The 26,351-nt window shown below is 41.3% G+C and overlaps 1 pseudogene; it reads right to left on the bottom strand.

Annotated features, from left to right (window-relative positions):
- LOC123458693 overlaps positions 1-26,351 on the bottom strand; it is an 81,369-nt pseudogene that overhangs the window by 14,206 nt on the left and 40,812 nt on the right.

The raw sequence follows: 26,351 nt of genomic DNA, 5'->3' as shown, positions 1-26,351 counted from the left end.
TGTATATATATATATATATATATATATATATATATATATATATATACACACAGACACACACACACACACACCTACATATAAACATATGTATATATATATTTACATACATAGATATATCATATATGTATGTATATATATATATTATATATATTTATATACAATGCCATCCTATCAAGCACCCCCTCCCTTCCTTTCTCTTCTCTTTATATTTCTTTTCTAGTTTACTGGCTATTGCTACTGAATTTTCTTCCTACTCACACGGAAGTCCAATCATTTGTAGCTAGGATCCACTTATGAGAGAGACCATATGATGCTTGGCTTTCTGGGCCTGGGTTACCTCACTTAGCATAATCTTTCCAGATCCATTCATTTTTCTGCAAATTTCCTAACTTCATTTTTCCTTACTGCAGAGTAGAACTCCATTGTATAAATGTGCCATATCTTCATTATCCACTCATCAGTTGAGGGACATCTAGGCTGGTTCCATTTCCCAGCTATTGTAAAATGAGCAGCAATAAACATGGTTGAGCAAGTATCTGTAAGGTAGTGAGATGAATCCTTAGGATATTTGCCTAGGACAGCTATAGCTAGGTCATATGGTAGATCTATTTTTAGCTGTGTTAGGAAACTCCACACTGATTTCCACAATGGCTGTACAAGATTGCATTCTCACCAACAGTGTAGAAGGTTTCCTCCTATTCCACATGCTGGCCAGAATTTATGGTCATTTGTTTTCATGATGGTAGCCAATCTGATAGGAGTGAGATGGAATCTCAATGTAGTTTTAAACTGCATTTCCCTGATGACTAGGGATGTAGAACATTTTTTAGATGCTGAAATGCTGTCCATATTTCTTCTTTTGAGAACTCTCTATTTAGTTCCATAGCCCATTTTTTAACTGGCTTGTTTGATTTCTTATTATTTAATTTTTTGAGTTCTTTGTATATCCTAGATATTAATCCTCTGTCAGATTTTTTTCCCATTCTGTAGGTTGCTTCTTTGCTTTATTCATAGTGTCCTTTGTGGTACAAAATCTTTGTAATATCATGAGGTCCCAGTGGTTAATCTGTGCTTTTATTACCTGAGCCATTGGGGTTAAATTCAGAATGTCTTTGCCAAGACCAAGATGTTGAAGGGTTTCCCCTACTCTTTTCTCTAGCAGTTTCAGAGTTTCAGGTCTGATGTTAAGGTCTTTAATCCATTTGCACTTAATTCTTAATGCATAGAGAGAGAGAAGAATCTATTTTCACCCTTCTACAGATACATATCCAGTTTTCCCAGCACCATTTGCTGAAGTTTTTCTCCAAAGAGTATTTTTCACATTTTTATCAAATATCAGGTGTCTATAGCTACCTGGACTTACATCTTGGTCCTCTATTCTGTTCCATTGATCTACATGTCTGCTTTTGTGCCAGTACCATGCTATGTTTGTTACTATGGCTCTGTAATATAGATTAAAATCAGGTATGGTGATACCACCAGCCTTATTTTTGTTGCTTAGTAGTATTTTAGATATTCGAGATTTTTTTGTGATTCAAAATGAATTTTTGGATTGTTTTTTTCTATTTCCATGAAGAATGCCTTGGAATTTTGATGGAGGTTGCATTAAATGTGTAGATTGCTTTTGGTAAGATTGCCATTTCCACAATATTGATTCTTCTGATCCAGGAACAAGGGATGTTTTTTCCTTGTGTCTTCTGCAATTTCTCACTTGAGTATTTTATAGTTTTTATTGCAGAGGTCCGTTACTTCCTTGGTTACGTTTATTCCAAGGTACTTTATTTTCTTTGATGCAATTGTGAATGGGAGAGATTCTCTGATTTTATCCTCTGTGTGTTTTTTAGCATATAGGAAGGCTACTGATTTCTGTGTATTTATTTTGTATCCTGCTACATGGCTGTAGGTGTTTATCAGCTCTAACAATTTGCTGGTAGAGTCTTTAGGGTCCTTTATACATAGAATCATGTCATCTGCAAGTAATAACTTGATCTCTTCCTTTCCAATTTGTATCCCTTTTATGTGCATGTCTTGCCTTATTGCTATGGCTAAGACTTCCAGTACTATATTAAATAAAAGTGGGGACAGTGGACACCCTTGTCTTCTTCCTGATTTTAATTGAAAAGCTTCCAGTTTTCCCCCACTTAGTAATATGTTGGCTTTAGGCTTATCATAAATAGCCTTTATTATATTGAGATATGTTCCTTCTATTCCCAGTCTCTGTAAGATTTTTATCATGAAGCGATGTTGGATTTTGTCAAAGGCATTTTCTGCATCTAATGAGATGATCGTGTGATTTTTGTCCTTCAATCCATTTATGTAATGTATTACATTTATTGATTTGCATATGTTGAACCATACATGCATCTCTGGGATAAAGTCTACTTGGTCAGGGTGAATGATCTTTCTGATACATTCTTGTATTCTGTTTGCCAGAGTTTTGTTGATTTTTGCATCTGTGTTTATGAAGGAGATTGGTCTGTAATTTTCTTTTTTTGTTCTATCTTTGCCTGGTTTTGGTATCAGGGTGATGCTGGCTTTGTAGAAGGAGCTTGGTAGGATTCGTTTTTTTTCTATTTTATGGAAAAGCTTAAAAAGCAATTGTGTTAGTTCTTCCCTGAAGGTCTGGTAAAACTCACCAGTGAATCCATCTGGGCCTGGACTTTTTTTAGTTGGGAGAGTTTTAAAGACTGCTTGGATCTCCATACATGTCATAGGTCTATATATGTCTATTTAAATGATTAATCTCATCTTGATTTAATTTAGGTAGGTCATATAAATCAAGGAAATCATCCATTTCTTTCAGATTTTCATACTTGGTGGAGTATATGTTTTTATACAATGTCCCTTTGATTTTGTGAATTTCTCTAGTATCTGTTGTGATGTTGCCCTTTTCATATCTAATTTTATTAATTTGTGTCTTTTCTCCCTTTCTTTTGGTCAGATTTGCTAAGGGTTTATCAATCTTGTTTATCCTTTCAAAGAACCAACTCTTTGTTTCATTGATTCTTTGGATTTTTTTTTGTTTCTTTTTCATTAATTTGTGCCCTAATCTTTATCATTTGTTCTCATCTACTGAATTTTGGTGTGCCTTGTTCTTCTTTTTTCCAAGGATTTCAGGTGAAGCCTTAGGTTGTTTACTTTTAATATAGGCACTTAAAGCTGTAAATGTACTTCTTAGGACTGCCTTCATTGTGTCCCAGATATTTTGGTATGTTGTTTTCTCATTATCTTTTGACTCTATGAATTTTTTGATTTCCTTCTTAATTTCTTCATTGACATATTCATCATTTAGTAGTTTATTGTTTAGTTTCCATGATTTTGTGTATGCTTTATTGCTTTTCTTCCTATTGATTTGTAGTTTGATTCCATTGTGGTCAGATAGAATGCAAGGAATTATTTCAATTTTCCTGTATTTGTTAAGATTTGCTTTGTGTCCTAATATATGGTCTATTTTAGAGAATGTTCCATGTGCTGCTGAAAAGAATGTATATTCTGTAGCATTTGGATGAAACGTCCTGCATCTATCTGTTAGGTCCATTTCTTCTATGACCTAGGTTAATCCAGATGCCTCTCTGTTTATTTTTTCCTGGGATGAACTGTCAATTAATGAGAGTGGGGTGCTGGAGTCACCCACTACCACTGTGTTTGGTGTTATCTGTCACCTTAGTTCTAATAGTGTTTGTTTGATGAATTTGGGAGCCCCCATGTTAGGTGCATATATGTATAGAATTGTAAGGTCCTCCTGTTGGAGTGTGCCCTTAATCAATATAAAGTGACCTTCCTTATCTTTCTTGACTAACGTTGGACTGAAGTCTACCTTGTCAGATATTAGGATAGCAATCCCTGCTTGTTTTCTAGGCCCATTTGCTTGAAACACCTTTTTCCAACCTTTCACCCTAAGATAGTGTCAATCCTTTGTAGAAAGGTGGGTTTTTTGGAGTCAACAAATTGAAGGATTCTGCTTTTTAACCCAGTTTGTGAACCTATGTCTTTTGGTTGGGGCATTGAGGCCATTGATATTAAGAGATATTATTGAAAGATGTGTATTTATTTTTGTCAGTTTTTTTGTAGTTCTTCCAGTTTTACCTTTGCTTTCTTGTGTTAACTAGTATTTGAATATTGTTCTTTTTTTTTTTTCAGGTTCCTTATATGTGTGCTTTTCTTTCTCTTCAGCATGGAGGATTCTTTCAAGTATTTTCTGTAGAGCTGGTTTGTCTTCAAATACTCCTTTAGCCTGCTTTTGTCATGGAATGTCCATATTTCTCCATCTATTTGAATGGATAGATTTACAGAATAAAGTAACCTTGGTTGAAATTTGTTATCTTTCAGAACTTGGAATACATCACTCCAGGCCCTTCTGGCTTTTTAAGTTTGCGTTGAGTAATCTGCTATGATCCTGATAGGCTTGCCTTTGTAGGTAACTTGATTTTTCTCTCTAACTTCTTTCAATATTTTTTCTTTGGCTGTGTGTTTTGTAGTTTGATTATAATATGGCAATGAGAAGTTCTTTCCAGGTTTTGTCTGGCTGGGGTTCTAAAGGATTCCTGTATCTGTATTGGCACCTCTTTCCCAATTTGGGGGAAGTTTTCTTCTATGATTTTGTTGAAGATGCCTACTATGCCTTTGGAGTGAAATTCTTCTTCTTCTACTATACTCTGAATCCTTATGTTTGATCTTTTCATAGTGTTCCAAATATCTTGATATTCACACTCATACTTTTCTATTAGTTTGTCTTTCTCTTTGTTGGCCTGTATTAGATCTGCCACCTGGTCTTCTAGCTTAGATATTCTGTCCTCTCCTTCATCCATTCAACTGGTGAGATTTTTTACAGAGTTTTTTTTTAATTTCATTAACTTTGTTCTTCATTGCTAGTAATTCTGGCTGGTTTTTCTTTATTATTTCTATTTCCTTATTTATGTCTTTTGTTGAACTCTTTATTTCATTAAATTAGTGTCCTGTGTCTTCTTTTATAACTTTGATTTCCTTTTTCATTCCTTTGATTTCTTATTTGAATTCTTTGGACATATTTATAATCATTCTTTTGAAATTTTTCTCAGGCATTTCCTCAAACTTGTTCTCACTGGAGGTCATTTCTGATGCATTAATACTTTTTGGTGGATTTATATTGTCTTGATTTTTGGTGTTTCTTGTGTTGTAATGTATATATTTTTGCATCTTGGATTAATTTGTTGCTTGGACTTTCTAGCTAGCTGCAGTATTATTAGATGTATCAATCAATCTGATGTTATATATCTTCAGGGTAGGAGATTAATGTGCTAGATGTGGCTCACAAGACTCTCAGAGTATCCCAAAAGTGATCCTAGGTGTTGGGTTTGCCTGCTATGAGAGTATTCAAGTAGGCTGAGTGGAACAAAACACAGGCATATTCTAAAATTTAACTAAACAATGTACACATTCTACGAAAACCAGCACACAGAATATTTATATAAGAGTAGGTATTATGACAACCAGATCCTCTAACTGTCCCTTAGGGTGTGTGGTACCCCACCTACACCCTTAATCCTGACAACAAAGAGGTTAATATTTCTGGTCAGTTGAGGGTTCCAAGTCAGCTTGTGACCAAGTGAGACCCTTCTGTAATGTATAACAGAGAGAAAGCCACTATAAATCAAGAAGCAACAAATAACAAGCCACAAATGTAGCTTATTTAAGAATGGCAAATCTGACCTTCCATCAGATTTAACATGTAATTTATCCTGATATGGAAAGTGCAATTAGCACTTCCAGTTCAGGCCTATATACCAGGTTTATTATGCGGGTACTGACGTGGTGTAATCCCAGTTACCTTTTGGGATAATTTTGGTCTCAGTTATGCTGCGCTCCTGCTTGGGTCCCTCTTTGGTGCACTGTGGGTTCAAGTAGGCTGCCTAGGTTGCTGGGTCACTGCTCTGTTCGCTGGTGCTGGGTACTTTGTTCTCCCTTCTGTTGGTCTCGGGTGCTTGCTGGCGCTTGCACTGGTGGTGGGGGAGGGAAGGCTGTCAATGGTGGCTCTAGTTCTCTCACTAGGTCCACATGATCCTCTCCCTCATGATCTGCTCCTCCATTGTTTACTGCGGTTGTCCCTTCACATTTCTTGAGTTTGCAAGTGGAAAATCCCCTCACCTGGCTTTTCCTGCAGCTCAAGCCAAGCCTGGCAGCTGTTGCCCTGCAGACCAGGTGCCGCCACTGCTGCAGCCACTTCTGCCTGTCTGTATGGGCTCTAGATGCTCTGGATCTCTCCTACTTCTCTGCTGCCGTTTTAATTTCTTATACACCTCACTTTTTAGTAAAAGTGTGTATTTTGCTGGTGGGTTTATTTTTTTGGCCTTTTCTCCCCTAGGCTGCTTTGTCGTGGTTCCTATGCCTCCATCTTAACCAGAAGTCTTCTAAGATCTTTTAAATGAGCCATAATACCAAAAAATTCCCTCCAAACCCATAATGGGACAGAATAAACTGCAAAAGATGGCACTGGGCATAGCAAAGAAATATTCAACCAATACATGGTTCAAACAGGGCAAACATCAAACTCTGTAGATCCAAGACCAGCAACTCTAGTCAATGACAAGTCTCCAAGTCTGATAAATCTAACCAGCAACAAAGTCTCTGGAGTTGCAATTCTGGCCCTCTAGCTAGGCTACTCACAGTCCTGGAAAACTTCATCTGGGCCCAGCAGCTCTCCTTAGCAGCCATCTCATGGGCCTGGCATCTGTACTGGGTCTCCACTGCAAACACAGTTCATCCTCATGGCTCCTCTGGGCGTATGTGCAGGTAATTGAACAAGCCTGTTACATACTGCCCATGGCCATTTCCAAAATATAAGACCATGTTTCAAATTCAATGACCCTCTCTTTCTTGCATTTGCTATACTCCATAATGCAAGGTGGGGTGCTAATTTGTTAATCCATGGGGGAATCAAGCAAACTTTGAAGAATAGGACATTCCTTCAGAATTCAGTCCCCTTCAAAAGACTGCTTTCGTGTGAGCCTTCAAGTCAGTTCTATGCACAACCATTCACCAACCACTGCTAGGGTGGTTCCCCGGGGCCACCCTGCTGTGCTCCGACATGAGCTCACGCTGACCAGACAGGCCGCAAGGACGGACAGACTGCGCTCACAGTACTTCTGCCACCAGGGTCACGTAGAGATGACCGCGGGGATCCGTGTTTGCTGTAAAACTGCTCAGTACTGCAAAGCTTCTGTGGCTGTGTGTTTAACTCTCAAACTTACAGAATACAGTAAAGTCAAAAAAAAAAAAAAAAAAAGACTGCTTTCTTTCTGTTGTCCCAGTGCAGGTCAGCCAGCCCAATCTTAATAGTTGTGATCTCTCATGCAATTGCAGCTGAACAAGCATCAGTTTTTGCCCAAAGATTTCATTTTTCCTGTGCTATATTTCTCTGTTCACACCAGTCTATTACTATGTAAAGCAAACCTGCACAAGTTCACAGGACATGGACATAACAGCAAGCTCCTCATACAACCTGCTTCTAGCCAAGTCCAGGAAAAGCTCTTTCTCATCCTCACAAGCCAAACCTCAAAGTCCATATTTCTTACTTCATTCAGGTCTTTCAACTCTGATGACAATGGCTCATCAAGCTGTACTTACAGCACTGCAAGATGTCTCTTAGGCCAAGGTTTCAAATCCTTCCACATTCCTCTTGCAAAGCATTCCAAAAGGCCAAAAGCTACACAGTCAGGTGTCTAGCAGTAAATATCCCACTCCTCTGGTACCAACTTTACTGTTGCAGTCAGGTTCGCATACTGGCAGAAATCACCTGACGAAGAGCAGCTTGTGGGAAAAAAAGGTTTATTTTGGCTTACAGAGTCAAGGGAAAGCTTCAGGATGGCAGGGGAAAACAATGGCATGAGCAGAGGGTGAATATCACCTCCCAGCCAACATCAGGTGGAGAACAGCAACAGGCAAGTGTGCCAAACTTTGCCAAGAGGAAACTGGCTGTAATACCCATAAGCCTGCCTCCAACAATACACTGCCTCCAGGAGGCATTAGTTCCTAAATTTCCATCAGCTGGGAACCTAGCATTCAGAACACCTAAGTTTATGAGAGACACCTGAATCAGACTACCACACCATGCATGATAATTCCCTTCCATAATACCTATTTCCCACTCCCAAATTCACCATCTGCTGAAACCTTTTTTCTTTCCAATAAGTCTCTCTTCTATTTTGATACCTTCATTTTTCCTCCTATTCTGAAGGTTTTTTGTAGGTAGTGTCAGTACTGTGAGGCCATGAATCTGTCCTTGTTTTTATTAATAGCTCCACTCCCAGTAGTTGTTGGTTAATCAACAAGTATTTATTAAATACTTGCTATGTACAAGGCTCTGTTCCAGATACGTAGAATACAGCACTGAACAAAACCCTTTAGTCCCGGTATTCAGGAGTCCCAGGTAAGAGGACTTCCATGAGATCAAGGCCAGTTTGGGCTATAGTCTGTTTAAGACCCTTCCTCAAATAAAAACAATAACAAATATCTGTCTGTCTTCTTTAGCATATAAAATTAGTAGGACACAAAGTCAATAATCATGGTACGTAATGTTATATTTGATGGCAATGAATCTTTATATAACCTTCTTCATGTTTCTCCTCTTTTCTCTATGTTTTTCCTTTTCTCTTTTGTGGTAACAAGAATTTAACTTAGATCCTTGTGTGTGGTAGGTAAATGTTGTAGTATTAAATTATTCCTCTAGGTCTTTATTATTTATTTATTTTTAAATATGTTATTTTTAATTTAATATTTTTTATGATTATTTTTGAGAGACAGAGAGGGAGAGAAAGAGGCAGAGAGAAAGAATGGGTACCTTTCAGCCTCTTCCAGTGAACTCCACACAAGTGTGCTCCCTTGTGGGCATGCGTGGCGTTGCGTGCTTGTGTCATGTCTGGCAATACGTGGGATCTAGAGGATTCAAGTGAGAGTTCTTAGGCTTCACAGACAAGTGCATTAACTGCTAAGCCATCTCTCCAGCCCAAATATTTTATTTTTATTTATTTATTTGAGATAAATAGAGAAAGAGGCAGATATATAGAGAGAATGGGCCCACCAGGGCCCCCAGCCACTGCAAACAGACTCCAGATGCATACACCACCTTATGCATCTGCCTTACGTAGGTTCTGGGGAGTTGAACCTGGGTACTTTGGCTTTACAGGAAAGTGTCTTAAACATTAGGCTGTGTCTCCAGCCCTAGTTTTTATTTTTGAGGTAGACCCTCACTAAGTTGGCCAGGTTTTCCTTGAACTCACCAAGTAGACAAGGCAAGCCTTGAACTTAGAATCCTCTTGCCTCGCCCTCCAGAGCAGCAGGGCTTACAGGCTTGCAGACCAGCACTGTGCCCTCCTCTGTGTCTTCTCCTAAGGACACTTGTCTTTGGGCTTAGGCCTCCCTGGATAAGCTAAGGTTCTCAGTTGCTGTTACTATGATAAATGCCACAAACAGCTGAGTTATGAAGAGAAAGTTTTATTTTTGGCTTAGAGTTTTAGAAGCTTTAATCTGTGATTGGTTGGTAGTTTTTTGGCATGAAGTGAGGCATTATAGAGGATCCATGTGGTAGAGAAAAACTTCATGGATAGGACCTGACAGAGAGCGAAGGGAACAACGTTCCACCATCTCTCTCCATAGCATGCTCTCCATGACCTAAAGACCTCCCAGTAGCACCAAGGAGGGAACCAAGTGTTGAAAATATGGGTCTTTAGGAGATCAGACTATAGCAGCCAAGGAAATCACATTTCAAAACTCATAATCATAACCTCTTCTCAAACAAGGACACAGTCACAGAGTTCCAGGATTATCTATATGTATATATTGACAATCATTATTTAACCCACTATGGGAGAGAACAAAGAAGGTCATTTTTTTTTTTTCAATGAGGAATTAGGTATCACAGGGAAACACTTTCTGCAAAGATGATATGTGAACACAGATCTGTAAGATGTGTGGCAGGTAATCCGCAGATTTCTGGGGCAGAGCACCCCAGGAAGCAGGGACAGTGTGAGTGGTTCACTGTATTCCTCTGGAATAGCTTGTCAGTCCAGGTTATTCCTGGAAGTCTGTCAGTGAAGCAGCAGAGGGATACAAGTGGAAAAATGACAGCCTGACTTTTACTTAACAGCAGGATTCTAGCGGCAGTCTGGAGGACAGATGGAAGGAACACAGGACCTATTCAGACTTGTAGTGGCTTCAACCACTGAGTGGTGGTTGGATTCTCAGCATGCCTTAAAGATATGGCTAGCAGGATTTGCTTATGAATGAGAGGTGTGTGCCATAACCAGTGTGTTAGAAATCTGTTGGGGTGACGTGAGGATTAAAAATCAAGACAGACAGACAGACAGACAGAAAGACAGACAGGCACAAGTAATAGTGAAAGGTGGGATTGGGTGACCTTCAGGCTCTGATGGAGAAACTGCAGCCCTGCCTAACCAGTGCTGGTTTATTTATACACAAGTGGAAGGCTTCACACATCATCAGCTAAATTTGGCTTTTCTTCCAAACATGGGAAACGTCATGAGATGGGTGAGGGGGAGTGGCTAGGTGATACAGGAATGAGGAAGCTGTAGTTTGATGTTCCACATGCAATGTTCACTGCACAAGGTTAGGCTTGCACAAACAACCCATAACGAGGAACTAAGGAGGGCCTGTGTCCCGCTCCATTCTCTTCCAGTTAAGTTAGAGGAAGACATGGCTGTGCTTATGTCATGGCTCCTATGGGTTGTGGCTCTGCCCTGTGCATGAATGCAGTGTCTCCTCACATGCAGCTCTCCATAAGTGTGTGTGGTAGATTGAATGTAGGTTCCCCCATAGACTCAGGTGTTTTATTAAAATTGAGTTTCCAGCTTTAGCCCCTAGCAGGCTGACTCCTCCTGTTGGGGTGGGGAATGGGGGGGCATGTGTCCGTGGTGGATCAGAATTTCAGCCCAAAGGTATTCAGGAGAGGTCTGAGCTCTGGGGGTTCTGTTTGCCTGCAGGGTTTGTGTTTGATGGTGTGTGTGTGTGTGTGTGTGCGTGTGTGTGTGTGTGTGCGTGTGCGTGTGTGTGTGCGTGTGCACGCACATGCATGTGCATGCTCTGGTGTTGGTGTTTTGTTTGTTTCTGTTGTTTCCTTCTGCTTGGCTTTATGGAAGTAAACAGCTTCTTCTGCCATTGATGAAACTTAGCCTGTATCTGTAAGCCTGAAATAAATTTCCTCCCATAAATTGTGTCTGGCTTGGATATTTGTTCCAGCACCACGGAACTGTCTCCAGCAGTCTGAGCACCTGGGAAACATATGGCTGGCAGAGCTGCAGAAGCCTAGTTGTGGACACCTCAGTTGTGTATTGCCCATTGGTCATCTGGATGTAAGTACTGGTAGACAGATGTACAAGGTGTGGGCTAGATATGTAAATCTGGACTTATAAACAGAGAGAACACGCTGAAAAACACGAGACCAGTGACATCTACTATGGAGAAATGAAAGAGAAGTGGTGGGGAATTGAGCTTTGGTGACATTTTAGTGCTCAGAACTCCAGCCAGGAGGAGCAGAGTAGGGAGGACGCAAGAAAGCCTGGGGAGTGGAAGATGACCGGGGAGTGTTACAGACCTCCTCCACTTCCTTCCTCCAGGTGTGTCTGAGACACAGCTGAGCATATTTCCTCCTTCCCAAGTGTTTCTTATCATTTTGAAGAATATTCTCATGGCTCCTATTTATCACCTCCCACTTGGAGTTGAGCACTACACTCACGGGACATTCGTCTTTCCGTTCTTCCTCTTGCTCGTAATCTGGGGCTTCTTCCTTCAGGAGGAGTCCCTGTGACCAGCTGGGAGAGGATGGGAGCCAATGTTAGTTCATGCATGGGCCAGCTTGGAATCAGATGCAAACTGACGAGACTGCTGTTGCACTCTGGTCTCACTCACCCTCTCCCTAACAGACAGGGGAGGGGAATCCATGAGGCGGTGGGCCGGGTGGTATATCCAATCATTCACCTGCTCTATCAGGAGGACGGCACACAGAGTCACAAGCAGAAGCAGATGGCTTGGCTGATTGCAAGTAGAAAGGGGCAAGCAAGTTTTAGACTGATACAGTGGGGAGATAATAGGTAAAAGTTTTTGTTTCTTATGTTAGCACCTACCTAGAAGCAACTGTCATGCACGAGGCCTGAAACACTCCATAAGACGCTGGCTCATTCAGGATCAGCCAGCCTCGTCACTGGCCAATCCGGACTGGGTTGCTATCTCTGTGGATGAACAGCTGTGTGAAAGACTGGGGGTGGTTCATGGGTACCCGCTCACCAGGGCCCTGTGCTGTGAGTGCCCATCCAAAACATACTGAGCCATGGCATGGTTCTTTCCCCTCAGGTGGCTGCTTGCAGCATATGGGTCATAATGCCACTGTGTCACTTTTCAAATGTCCTCACCAAAGCTATACTCTTTCTTCCTCACCTCCCGAGGGGTCCTCAGCTGAGCACTGCCTGACAAGCATCTGCCTATAGCCCTTCCCAGGGAACCTGACCCTGAGTCAGGCAAAGGGACCTAGGAAAGAACAACACCTAGTGTGACGTCAGCAATGCACAAATAGCTACCACTACTTTCTGTCTCTCTTCATCTTTAAAAATTTTTTTTTATTAATTAGTTTTGCATTCAGCAAATACAATCAGTTTGGTACCATTATTAGGCTCATCCGTGACCTACCCCCTCCTCCTGGCCCTCCTTGTTGAGGTAAATGGGTCGTGCATTGTGGAGTTAGCCCACAGTTATGGGTAAAATAAATGTCTCTGCATATCATGACCCAACATGTGGCTCTGACATTCTTTCCGCCACCTCTTCCGCAAAATTTCCCTGGGCCATGTTGGGTTCATTTTTGGTCTGCTTCAGTGATGAGGTGTTGGGGGCCTCTGAGGCTCTGGCTCTCTGATTTGGTAGGAGTTGATTTTTCTCTGTGTTGATCTCTTTCTCCCTTGTGCTGGTATCTGGTTTATCAGGAAAACAGCACCCTTGCTTGTTTTGCCAGTTTTTCTTAATTTCAACCGGAGCCCTTTTGAGGTATGATGGGCTGGCTCTCTCCTTAGGATCTGCATCTATCTGAAAAAGAGAAGCAGATTCTCCAACGGAGAGTAAGTTAGCACCAGAACAAATGAGATAACCCTTACTTTTTTTTTAAATAGAGAATTTAATAGGTGTAGGCCCTCTTGTACCCCATGATTGATAGTAGCTTAATATTGGAGAGAGGGCTTATGTTTGGATATGGTTCTGACTTGTTTCTCAGCTCCAGCTATGGGTCCCATACCACTGAGGGGATCAGTTAGCCAAATCAAGAGCAGTTGGTTCCCCACCATGGCTGTGTACCACTATTGCACTTGTGTGAGCATCACAACAGGTTATTTGCTGCTAATTAGGTTAGATCATGAGTTGCTTGGACAGATAGTGGTTATTTTTCCCCAGCCGCCCATGTAGCACCTTCTGGCACTAGATGCGCTGACTGTCTGGGGACTGACTCTCTCCTGGCTTCCAGCCATGTCATTCCATTTTACGTGTCAACTGCATATGGAGTCTTCAGCAGTAGGGTCTTCCCACTGACCTTTGGTGGCTAACCTTAATCTTCTACATCTTCCCTCCCTCCCTCTCCCTATCTCTCTCTCTTCATCTTTGTCTTAGCACATTTACTTGTCCATTTTAATTTTATTACAAATTTTCAAAATGTCCACTAGGTGGAGAACTTGCCTCAAGTTTGACCCTCCAATTGTGAAGCCCAGCTAGACAGCCATGGGAGTTTCATTTATTTATTTATTTAACCATTACTAAAATGGAATGATGGGCTCCAGCCGACAATGAAATGCATTTATGGCACTTCTTAGTGGCCTAAGCTTTTCACACATTATAGACCTAAAATGTTCCGCAGCATTGTATTTCTTCGATGATTGACTGTTGCTATGGAATGTTTTAAGGAGAAAAAGAGCATGTGAAGACAAAGCTAAAATTCCCATATAAACATTCCTGCCAACACAGACTCTTGATTAGTTTATTGTGATTTTGCCTAAGCTCTTGTAAATTTTAAAGATGCTTTTAAAAATATTTCTGGAAGTGTCGATTACAAGATAACTATAGGCCACAAAAATAATTTTATCCATTAAAAAGCTTTATCCATTGATATCCATTTCAATTTTCAAATAGGCAAAGGATTTCTTATCATATGCATTGCTAATCTTGCTGATTATTGAGAAGGTTTTATTTAGGTCATAAAATGTAGGCTAATAGAATTTAGTATACACAGCTCTGAGCAGCAGGAATGTGGCCCCAATTCAGCAGCCAATCAGGCCCACTCTGGGAATCTGTGTTGCACCAAGAATCCTTCTAGACTCCAGTGTGGCTGTTGCATGGCCTTATTTCCTGCTACTGATGTCCAGCGTTTGGGCAGCCTGTAGCTGTGGTCAGTCCCCTGTGCAGTTCTGGCAGCCCTCCTTAAGGTATTCCAGATCTTGTCTTTAGCACTTGAGAGCAAAGGTTAGAAAGTCATTGCCTTGGGGCCACATTCTATAACTGCTAAAAACCTTTCAGTTAAGAAGGGTTTTCACAAACCCCTGCAATTCATTGTAATTATGATATAAATACAAAAATATTTATTTTGAATCATAATTAAGTGAAGTGTTCATTCTCCACACCTAAATTCCATTCTTTTTTTTCCTGAATTCCATTCTTATTGAGAGTAGAACTATATTTTCCTCTCAAATCATGTTTAATTATTAGTATATTTTAAGTCTCGTCAATAAAATTTGTATGTATTTGTTTTCTTACTTATTATGTAAGCACCTATATAGTAGCAATTAGTTTTCTTCTTAGTCTGCCAAGTTTAAATTTTTTGTTATAAGGCTTTTCCAGAAAATTTGCCAGTTCTGTGATAGAAGAATATTAACTTTTTCCATCTCCTAAAATTACATGTAAAACAGCGCATAAATTGTGCATGGTTTCTTTGGAAAGAAGCTACCTGGATTTCTTTGATTTGAAAAGTGATTGTCTGAGGCCATACCTCTTGAACATGTCTGATGTCATCTGAAAGATGACAATGACCACCCAAATGTTAAGAAGCACCTGGATGATGGTCTGTGTCCTACAACAATAGCAGTAGCAGTAGTAGCTCAAGGACCTGGGGTTCAGTGACCATACAATGGCTAAAGCATTGCCCACAATGAATATAAGGAGGCCAATGACAGAGCACATCATGTGTTGGCTACACGTCGCTGAGAAATCAAGCTGGTACTGAAGTAGGAGCCTTCTCCTGTTGGTGAGCTGGAAAGTACTGTGCAGGTTACTGGGAGAACAATCATCAACAGTTTTAACCAGCAGTGTATCCTGTGAACTATGTAATTGGCCAGCCAGGAAAGATGAGCCCACCAGTACAATAGTGACATGACCAGTATGGGGTAACCAACTGCTCTCTGATTGGACTTGAGGCTTGAGGCACAGGAGGGCATTCAGGCCTGGTATGGAAAACCTTGTCAAAAGCCTGTGGTGGGGTTGAATGTAAATGCCCAGTACCCAATAGCCTCAGGTAATTTTGATTAAGATTAAGCTTCCTACTTACATCTCCAGCAGGCACAGCCCTGCTGGAAGAGAGGTCACAGGGAGGCAGATCTTGAGTCTAGCCCTAAGACGTTGTCAGAGTCAGCTCATGCTTGCTGGTGCTGGTGCTGGTTCTCTTTCTCTGATGGCCTAATGGCTTGGAAGGTCAAAGGGATGCTACTACTACTTTTTTGCTCAATGGAGTTGCTTACTTTTCTTTCTTTATTTTAGAGTTAAAATTTTTTTTCTTTGTTTATTTTTACTTATTTATTTGAGAGCAACAGACAGAGAGGGAGAGAGACAGGGAGAGGGAGGGGGGAGAGATTGAGGGAGAGAGAGAGAGAGAGAGAGAGAGAGAGGGAGAATGGGCATACCAGGGCTCCCAGCCACTGCAAATAAACTCCAGATGCATGCGCCCCCTTGTGCATCTGGCTAACGTGGGTCCTGGAGAATCGAGCCTCGAATCACTTAACTGCTAAGCCATCTCTCCAGCCTGAGTTGCTTTCATTTTTGATCAGAGAAGTTTGCTTTTATAGATGCTAACAACTACAAGGGAGACTCAGAACTCATCAAAATGCTGAGGAGAAAAAACTGTTACATTCTTGGTGTTAAATGAGATATCCCTATCACACCCTCCAAGGCTCAGAGTACATTGCAGAAAAGGTGGTGGAAAGAATGTAAGAGTTTTCTGTTGTATTCTGCACATCAGGAGACCATTGCGTCCATGACCTCACAGTGGCTGTTGTTTCTTGCGCAATAATAGGTCCATTGACATGTTTTTACGGATGATGAAGGAAGGCAAGAAAGGGGAGGGTATGAAAATAAGAGAACTGGCTGGATGGAAGAAGGGGAGGAGAGACCGAAAAGTAATGGAAGGGGATTTTGATCAAAATACAATATATACATATATAAAATTTGTCAATAAAAGTTATACGAATGAATATAATCATGGAAAACAAAGTGATATAATACAGACTGAGTCAGAAGCTTTTAAAAAGGTTGAAGGAAAGTTTTTGAATCATAGTCACGATATATGTAAACACACACACACATATATATATAGACACATATGTATGTATACATAATGTTTCAGTAATGTAGACCTGATTGTAAGTTAGTTTTTAAAATTTTTGTTCATTTATTTATTTGACAGCAACAGACAGAGGGAGAAAGAGGCAGAGAGAGAGAGAGTGCGAGAGAAAGAGAGAGAGAGAGAGAGAGAGAGAGAGAAGGAGAGAATGGGTGCGCCAGGGCTTCCCACTGCTGCAAACGAACTCCAGATGCGTGCACCTCCTTGTGCATCTGGCTAAAGTGAGTCCTGGGGAATCGAACCTCGAACTGGGGTCCTTAGGCTTCACAGGCAAGCGCTTAACTGCTAAGCCATCTCTCTAGCCCACAGTAAGTTATTTTTATTTATTTAATTTATTTATTGAGAGAGCATGTGTGCCAGGGCCTTCAGCTATTGCTAACAAACACCAGACATGTGCTCCCCTTTGTGATGCATGTGTGACATTGCACGCTTGTGTTGCTGTGTCTGGCTATATGGGACCTGGAGATTTGAACATGAGTTCTTAGGCTTTGCAGGCAAGTGCCTTAACTGCTAAACATCTCTCCAGCCTGGCAAGTTATTTTTGATTTACTTTAAGTCATAATATAAAGCCCCAGTACACCTTTTTTGGATGTGCTCAAGAAAAACATATCCTTGGCAATGAGTGGGCACCTAATGTGTGCCTGTCACTTAATGACCCATGTCTGCTCTCAGCTCACTGTATACTTCAAATCTGTTATGCATGCATAGGATTAAAAGTGATGTTTTATTCTTTTTATTCTTGTTTGCTAGTTTTCAATTTTTTTTCAAGGTAAGGTCCCTCTCTAGCCCAGGCCACCTGGAGTTCAGCATGTGGTCTCAGGCTGGCCTTGAGTTCAGTGATCCTTTTACCTCTGCCTCTTGAGTGCTGGGATTAAAGGCAACTGACACCACACCAGGCTGTTTCTGAAATTTTACTTATTCTTATACATTTGCAGCTAGTTTACATATGGTGGGCAGAATCAGGGAGGCTATTTAGGAGGGTGTAGCATTTCCTATGCTGTCTAGGACCCACTCTGTTCCTTTAGGAGAAAGCCTGCAAGATGGCAGGCTTAATGTCTCTTAGGAAGCAGACAGGAGTAGGGAACCTGCTTGGAACTAATAGTGAGTGATTTCTAAGAGGCATGGTTAACATGTTCCATTCAGTCGAAATTTTTGGGAAGCTTTTCAGACCACAGCCATGTGACTATTCAAATAGGCTAAATGGAGGGTGGCCACTCTAAATGCATACTTCGTTTCTAGAACTGGCTTGGATGAGCAGCTTTTTGCAAAGATCCTTGGAAGAATGTCATCTTCTCCCCACCCACCTACTAGGAAGAGGTAGGGAGGAAATGGGACCTTTAACAGAATCCAAGCCTGCAACCTGAAGTGCTGACTCAGACCACTGCCAGTCCTCCCAAAAGGCACGCTCTGCACTTTAGTTTATGTAAAGACGATCTCACACTCTCTCTGTTGATAGAGCTGTATGCTGGCAGACGCGTCCTAGGGCTTAGCTGAGCAGTTTGGATACATAGCCGACATTGTCAGTGTGAGAAACTCTCACGAGACTGCATGGAGACAAAGCATCTGCAGAGAGGCGCAGTCCCTGGTGCTCCAATGCTCTAATCTGAGTTCTGCTCTGCAAAGTCCTTTCTAATCCTTTTGTACTCTGCCATGGCTAGCAGTCTAGGGAAGGGTGGTAGGAGCAAAAGCTGCAGAATGCAGATTAAATTCATCTTGCAAACACTGAATGAGGACCTCTGATGGGCTGGACACCTGGCCAGCTTCTGGGGAGACAGAGATGAATAGGATGTAGGTCCAGCTCAAGGAGGTCACTGCTGACAAACAGGCACACTGTATAAGGAAGAGGAGAGAAGGTAGGGAGAGAGGACTTATCACTGAAGGGATGACATTCTATCTTAAGTGACATGGGCACACCAACTGGTAGAGGGCAGGTGGGCATCCTAGGCAGAGGAAAAGAGAGCAGCAAAGTCAAGAAAGTGTCAAAGGACAGGAAATTGGGGTGAAAGCTGAAAGAAATGCTGGAGATAGAATAGAAAAATTAAGCAAATATCTGCCTATCTAGAATTCACTTTCAGGAGCAACAGGTGGGGTGAAGACATAAATTAAAAAAAACAGGCAATGACATATATATGTGGTTTTTTTTTTTTCTGGAACTGTCACTTACAAAGCAAGTGGAATAGACAACAGATATTTGTTGTCTCAAATTTCCAAAGGTTGGAAGTCCAAGGTCAAGCTGCGGGCAGGCTTGATTCCTTTTGAAGACAGCAAGAAGACGTGCTCCATGTTTTCCCCCAGCAGAGAGACAGAGAGAGGGAGAGCGAGAGCGAGAGTGAGTGAGAGACGGGATCAGCTCCATTTTCACACCCAATGATTTAGGAGGGGTTCCCCAAATTTATGAATCCCCATTTTGGCTCCTGTACTATTTTTTTAACAAAGAATTGATAAAAATAGACTCAATAAAGGTAAATTATGAATGATTCAATATATTTAGGAAGAAATCACAAACTATGGGATTCGTTTAAGGGAATTGGGATCTAGGAAGAAGGCTAGAGCAGAGCCATGAGAATGTAGAAAGTAGGGAACATGCACTCATGCGGAAAACACAGCATAGTCCTTAAAGCTCATTTAAGAGAAACTGAGGCTTTTAGAAAAAGATGGGAATGGAGCCACAAGCACGTGGAAGACAGAACCTAGAGCTTGTGCAGGGAGACTTAGAAGTGACGCACCTGACATCTGACGTGCGCTTCCCCAAGGAAGAAAGTCAAAAGGGAAAATGGTAATAGCTTAAGAAAGAATAATAGAGGGAAAGTGTCAAAACAGAGACAAAGAAATTTAGAAGAAAAATAAATAGGAAAGAGAGTTACACCCATAGTTATCCTGAGTTTAGAGAGATTACACAGGTAACAGGCCCAGAGTAGATTTGAAGGACAGACCCCAGAGGACAGCCCACATAGACAGCAGGTTAGACTATGGGCATCAGGGGCACCGTAGCTGTTGTAGATGAATCTAGATCACGCACAAGTTTCATTATTGAGTTTTATTCATGCCAAGGCAGGTTGACATGTGGGATGACATCTTCTGGTTCTCTCTTTTGGACTTTTGTTTCTAACTGAAACTGTTTAAAAGAACCTAGCTTTCTCCTATTTCCCCTTCACTAGAAGACATTTTATTCCCAGATTCTGGTGTTTTTTCTGGAAAACTCTGGGATACTTGGCTTATAGAAGTACCACCATGATTTTGCCTTCATCTTCACATGGTGGTATGTATATGTCCAATCCACTCTTTAAAAAATTTTTTTTGTTCATTTTTTAAATTTATTAGAGAGAGAGAGAGAGAGAGAGAGAGAGAGAGGGAGAGAGAGAGAGAGAGAATGGAGGCACCAGGGCTTCCAGCCACTGCAAACGCACTCCAGATGCATGTGCCCTCTTGTGCATCTGGCTAACGTGGGTACTGCGGAATCAAGCCTCAAACTGGGGTCCTTAGGCTTTACAGGCAAGGGATTAACCACTAAGCCATCTCTCTAGCCCCCAACCCACTCTTAACATATTTTTTATGTTTATGTTTTATTTATTTATTTATGAGAGAGAGAGAGGGAGGGAGGGAGAGAAGAGATGTGCCAGAGCTTCCAGCCACTGAAAACGAATTCCAGATACATGCACTTCCTTGTGCATCTGGTTTATATAGGTCCTGGAAAATCAAACCTGGGTCCTTTGACTTTGCAGGCAAATTCCTTAATCACTAAGCCATCTCTGGAACCCCACTCTTAATATTTTATACAAAAATATTTTATTTATTTGAGAGAAAGTAACAGAGAGAAAGAAGCAGACACAGAGAGAGTGAGGATGGGAGTGCCAGGGCCTCCTGCTGTTGAAAGCAAACTCCAGATACATTGCCACTTCGTACATGTGAATTTACGTGGGTGCTGAAGAAGCAAACTTGAGCCTTAAGGCTTTGCAAAAACATGCCTTTAACCACTGAGCTATCTCTCCAGACCCCAAACCACTTCTTTCTTTCTTTCTTTCTTTCTTTCTTTCTTTCTTTCTTTCTTTCTTTCTTTCTTTCTTTCTTCCTTTATTTCTTTCTTTTCCCTTCCTTCCTTCCTTCCTTCCTTCCTTCCTTCCTTCCTTCCTTCCTTCCTTCCTTCCTTCCTTCCTCTCTCTCTCTCTTTCTTTTCTATAACATAAGTCCCTAATAATGTTGAATTAACACCTACTTATAATAACCACATAACAAAATTTTTATACTCTCTTTTCAAATAAGGTCAATTTCACAGGTACTGTGAGCTAGGAGCTTCATATCTTTTGGAGGCATACAATTTATGGTAGAGTGTAATAACTCTTTACAGGAGAAGAAGGCATCCAAGACATGTCAAAGAGGGCATTTACGTGTAAGGTAAGGAAGAGAAGTTTGCAAAGTCTAGGGTATGAATCACTGAAGGTGACATCTGAACTAACTCCAGAAGGAAGTGGGCAGTGAGGATCAAAGATGTCTGATATGTACTCTAGAGGTACAGGCCAGTGCCAAAGTTGTGAGTGAGAGTGTGCTTAGGGGATGTTGGGGACAAGGGCAGATGTCAGTGAGGCTGGGCAGAAAGGAGAGGTAGTAGAAGGAGATTCAGTCATTGGCCATGGGTTGCTGGGGCATGCAGGGTCTTACTGGGAGCATTTCATGGAGCCGTGGAACAGAACAGTTCATCCAATTTGTGCTAAAAAATTTCTTTTGGGCCCCCAGTTCCCTGGCCTGGGTTCCCTGTACTGGACAGTGTGCAGATAAGCGTGGCATGGAATTGGAGTTGGACCTGAGGAGATAAACGACCCAGTGCACTTCACCCCAAACCCAGCTGAAACCACAGAGGAACTGGGGAAATGAGCAAGAGTGTTGCTTTCTCAGTGAATCTGACATCAGCACAATGGCGAAGGAGAGAGACTGAGGAAAACCAACACCTACTAAATCAGAGATCCAGAGGCTTCTAAGAGCCTGTCACTGAAGTCGACTTAAAATGCACCCAACTTATTGTTTAGACTTTTGAGTTCTTTGTAAATTCTAGAGATAAGGCCTCTATCAGTTGGATAACCTGCAAATATTTTCTCCCATTCTGTGGGTATTCTATTAGCTTTGCTTATTATATGCTTGTCTGTAAAGAAACTCTTCAGCTTCATATGATCCCAATGGTTGAGTGACTGTTTAAGAACTTGAGCCACTGGGGTTTTATTCAGGAAGTCTTTTTCCATTCCTATATCATGGAAAGTACTTCCTAAATTTTCTTCCAGTAGTTTTCGAGTTTCTGGTCTTATGTTGAGGTCTTTGATCCATTTGGATTTGAGTGTTGTGCATGGTGAAATGTGTGGATCAAGTTTTAGTTTCCTGCATGTGGTTATCCAGTTTGTCCAGCACCATTTGTTGAAGATGCTATCTTTTTTCCAGTCTATATTGTTTGGACCTTTGTCGAATATCAAGTAGCTATAGTTGCTTGGCCCAAAATCCGGGTCCTCAAGTCTATTCCATTGGTCTATACTCCTGTTTTTATGCCAGTACCATGCTGTTTTTATTATTATGGCTTTGTAATATAGCTTTACATCAGGTATGGTGATGCCACCAGAGGTATTTCTTTTGCTGAGGATATGTTTGGGTATGTGAGGCCTTCTGCCTTTCCATATGAAATTTGAGATCATTTTTTCTATCTCTGTGAAGAACACTGTAGGGATTTTAATTGGAATTGCATTAAATCTATATATTGCCTTTGGTAGGATTGTCATCTTCACAATGTTAATTCTGCCTATCCAGGAGCATGGGAGGTCTTTCCATCTTTTCAAGTCCTCCTCAATTTGCTTTTTGAGAGTTTTTATATTTTCATTGTATAGATCTTTTACTTCCTTGGGGCACAGAGTTAAACAGGCAATTCACAGAGGAAGAGATACACAAATGGCAAACACACACCTAAGAAAATGTTCATCATCCCTAATCATCAGAGAAATGCAAATTAAAACAACTATGAGATTCCACCTTACCCCAATAAGGATAGCCAACATCAAGAGGTCAAATGAAAATAAATGCTGGCGAGGATGTGGAGAAGCAGGGACACTCATTCACTGTTGGTGGGAATGCAGGATGGTACAACCACTTTGGAAAGCAATATGGAGACTCTTGAAAAAGCTGACTATAGAAATACCAACAGACCCAGTTATACCATTACTGGGCATCTACCCTAAAACCTTCAAACCAAAAGCCAGAGAGATTTGCTCAACCATGTTTGTAGCACCTCAATTCGTAATAGCTAAAAGCTGGAATCAACCCAGATGTCCATCATTAGAAGAATGGATAACAAAGATGTGGTATATCTACACAATGGAATTCTATACAGCAGTAAGAAAAAACGACATAAAGAAATTTGAGGAAAATGGTTGAACCTGGAACAGATCATTCTCAGTGAACTTACCCAATCACAAAAAAAATCAACACATAGTCTCACTCATCTGCAACACCTAACCTGAATCTTCCCAAGATGCCTTACATACCCAGCAAGCAGCTCATGGACTAGACAATAAGATGGATGGGAGGGCGGGGAGGGAATCAAAGGGTGGAAAACAGTAATCCAGACCCAAACGGCAATGGTACCATAAAATTCTACTTTCTAAAAGGCAGACCAAATGGCTGAACCTTCACTAGACCCTTACAGGAAACACCTGAACCACAAGACACTGGAGAGGATAGGATCAAGACTGACCCAAATCTCCTACATCTTCCCTCCCTCCCCTCTCACCCTCTCCCCTCTATCTCTCTCCTCTCTAACTCTTGTATATTAGTTTTCTTTTTCCTCAATTTCTTAGTGGACACTGACCTGTAACCCCCACTTCCAGCTTGGGCCTACCATCCACAATGAGCTTTTGATCAGAGAAACCTACAAGGTTTCCCAAAACAATGACAGACTTCTGTCAGAGTACTTGATGACCCACCAAAGGCCAGTGGTAAGACCCTATTGCTGAAGACTCCATACACAGCTGACGCATAAAATGGAATGACATGGCTGGAAGCCAGGAGAGAGTCAGTCCCCAGACAGTCAGCGTGTCTAGTGCCAGAAGGCGCTACATAGGCGACTGGGGGAAATGACCAAGATCTGTCCAAGCAACACATTGTTTAACCTAATTATCAACAAATAACCCGTTGTGATGCCCACACAAGTGCAATAGTGGTACACAGCCATGGTGAGGAATCAATTGCTCTTGATTTGGCTAACTGATCCACTCAGTGGTACTAGACCCATAGCTGGAACTTGGAAACAAGTCAGAACCATACCCAAACACAAGCCCACTCTACAATATCAAGCTACCATCAATCACGGGGTATAAGAGGGCCTAAACCTACCATACTGTCTATCAAAAAAGTAAGTGTTATCTCAATTTTCCGGGTGCTAACTTACTCTCCGTTGGAGAATCTGCTTCTCTTTTTCAGATAGATGCAGATCCTAAGGAGACAGCTGCCCCAACATACCTCAAAAGGGGCCCAACTGAAACTAAGGACAACTGGTGAAATAAGCAAGGGTGATGTTTTCCTGTGAACCGGATACCAGCACAAAGGGGAAGGAGATCAACGCAGAGAAAAATCAACTCCTACCAAATCAGAGAGCCAGAGCCTCAGAGGCCCCCAATACCTCAGCACTGAAGCAGACCAAAAATGAACCCAACATGGCTCAGGGCAATTTTGCGGAAGAGGGGGCGGAAAGAATGTCAGAGTCACATGTTGGGTCATGATATGCAGAGACATTTATTATACCAATAACTGGGGGCTAACTCCACAATGCACGACCCATTTTCATTAACAAGGAGGGTCTAGTGGGAGGGGGTAGATCACAGATGAGCCTAAATAATGGTACCAAACTGCCTGTATTTACTGAAAAGAAAACTAATAAATTAAATTAAAAAAAAAATGCACCCAACTTGGCTCATGGAATTTTGTGGAAGAGGAGGTGGAAAAATTGTTAGAGCCAAAAGTTGGGACATTATGCACCACAGAGACATTGACTACCCCCCCCCCCCACCAATAATGCATGACACACAATGCCTGTGGGGTTGACCTGAATCCCCAACAAAGAAGGCTTCTTCAGAAAAGGGGCAGGGATGAGGGAAAGGATGGTACCAACATGTGTTTACATACTAAGTATGTCTATATCTAATAAAAATTAATTAAAACAAGAAATTTCTTTTGGTTTTTATTTTGAGAATGGTTTACGGGTAGAGTCAAAGGTGGAAATGAGGAAACCAGTCACAGTCCAGGTGAGGGCTGGAGAGATGGCTCAGTGGTTAAGAGTACTTCTTATGCAAGCATAAGAGCCTGAGGAGACCTGAGAGGCTACTTGGCTTTGATTTCCAGAACCTACATAGATAGCTAGGTGTGGCCATGCTAACCTGTAACTCGAGTGTTATAGGAGAGCAGAGAACCAAGAAGCACCAGAGCTGTTTTTGTTTTGTTTCTTTGAGGTAGGGTCTCACTCTAGCCCAGGTTGACCTGGAATTCAGTATGTAGTCTCAGGCTGGCCTCAAACTCACAGCAATCCTCCTGAGTGCTAGCATTAAAACGTGCAGGCCCCTCTCTCCCTTTCTATTCACAAAGACTATTTTAGCAGCTATCATGATCTAATATCCCACATCCTACTCATGTTTCTGTCTTGAGGAATAGTAGAAAGAATGTGTATTTCTGAGCGACAGGACTACATTAGGTCCTTGGCTTTGCTAATGGCTCACTTTGTGACTTTATGGCTTCATCAATGAGATGGAGAGAACCAGTCTTACCTTGCAGGAGTGTCATAAAGGTTGAGAGCATGTTGTTGAAATTACTTTTGAACATCATATTTGTGAGATGTACTCAGTGAGTGGCAATTAGTATTAGTAAGTATCAGTTTTGAGCTTCAGGGAGAAATTGTCTGGAATTAGACTTTCAGTAGTCAGGAATGCCTGTAGGAACTTTGGCAATGTATAGTTTCCTGGGCACATGGTATGGAGAAAGAAGCAATGACTCAGGACAGGACAGGACACTCACAATAAATTGATATTAGGCTTTAATCTAACACATCCACACACTTTACCAAATTAGTTCCCTCCTTTTGTGATTTTTTTTTTCATGTGCTGAGGCTGGAATCCAGAGTCTTGCATTGCTAGGCATGTGCTCATCCATTGAGCTAAATCCACAATCTCTCACTTTACCAAGTTAAATTCAACTAATTTTGATTTTGTGATACTGTAGGCAAAATTGGGTTGCAACTTCCTTTTGTGCTATTTACGATAAAATTAATATGGAGAATATGATTCAGAGATCTTAACGTGGGGATGTTTAACCTACTTAAGCAAGTGGACTTTAAAGTTAAGTTAGAGTCAATTTAGCAAGATCATTTTATGTAGAGATCACATATTACTTGAAATGACTTAGAAATATAAGTTATGGAGTAAGAGGAACTATAGAGATCATTAGTATATAACCTCTATTTTAAAGATGAGTAAGTAGAGGCATGAAGAGGTCAATTGGCTTATACAAGCCTACATAAAATAAACAACAGAACTGAGATGAGAATCCAGGCCACCTGCTGCTTCCCAACCGTATTCTTCTGGATGTACTATGCAGTAAGTAACCTTTGCTTTCATGCGGCTCAGTGGTAAGACACAAGCCTAGCATATAGGAGGCCCCAGATTTGATACCTAGAACCCAGAAAAATACAACCAAAAGAAAAGGAAAT

This window comes from Jaculus jaculus, chromosome 2 (assembly GCF_020740685.1).
Source record: "Jaculus jaculus isolate mJacJac1 chromosome 2, mJacJac1.mat.Y.cur, whole genome shotgun sequence".
Taxonomy (NCBI): Eukaryota; Metazoa; Chordata; class Mammalia; order Rodentia; family Dipodidae; genus Jaculus; species Jaculus jaculus.
This window is presented reverse-complemented; position numbering and strand designations above follow the sequence as displayed.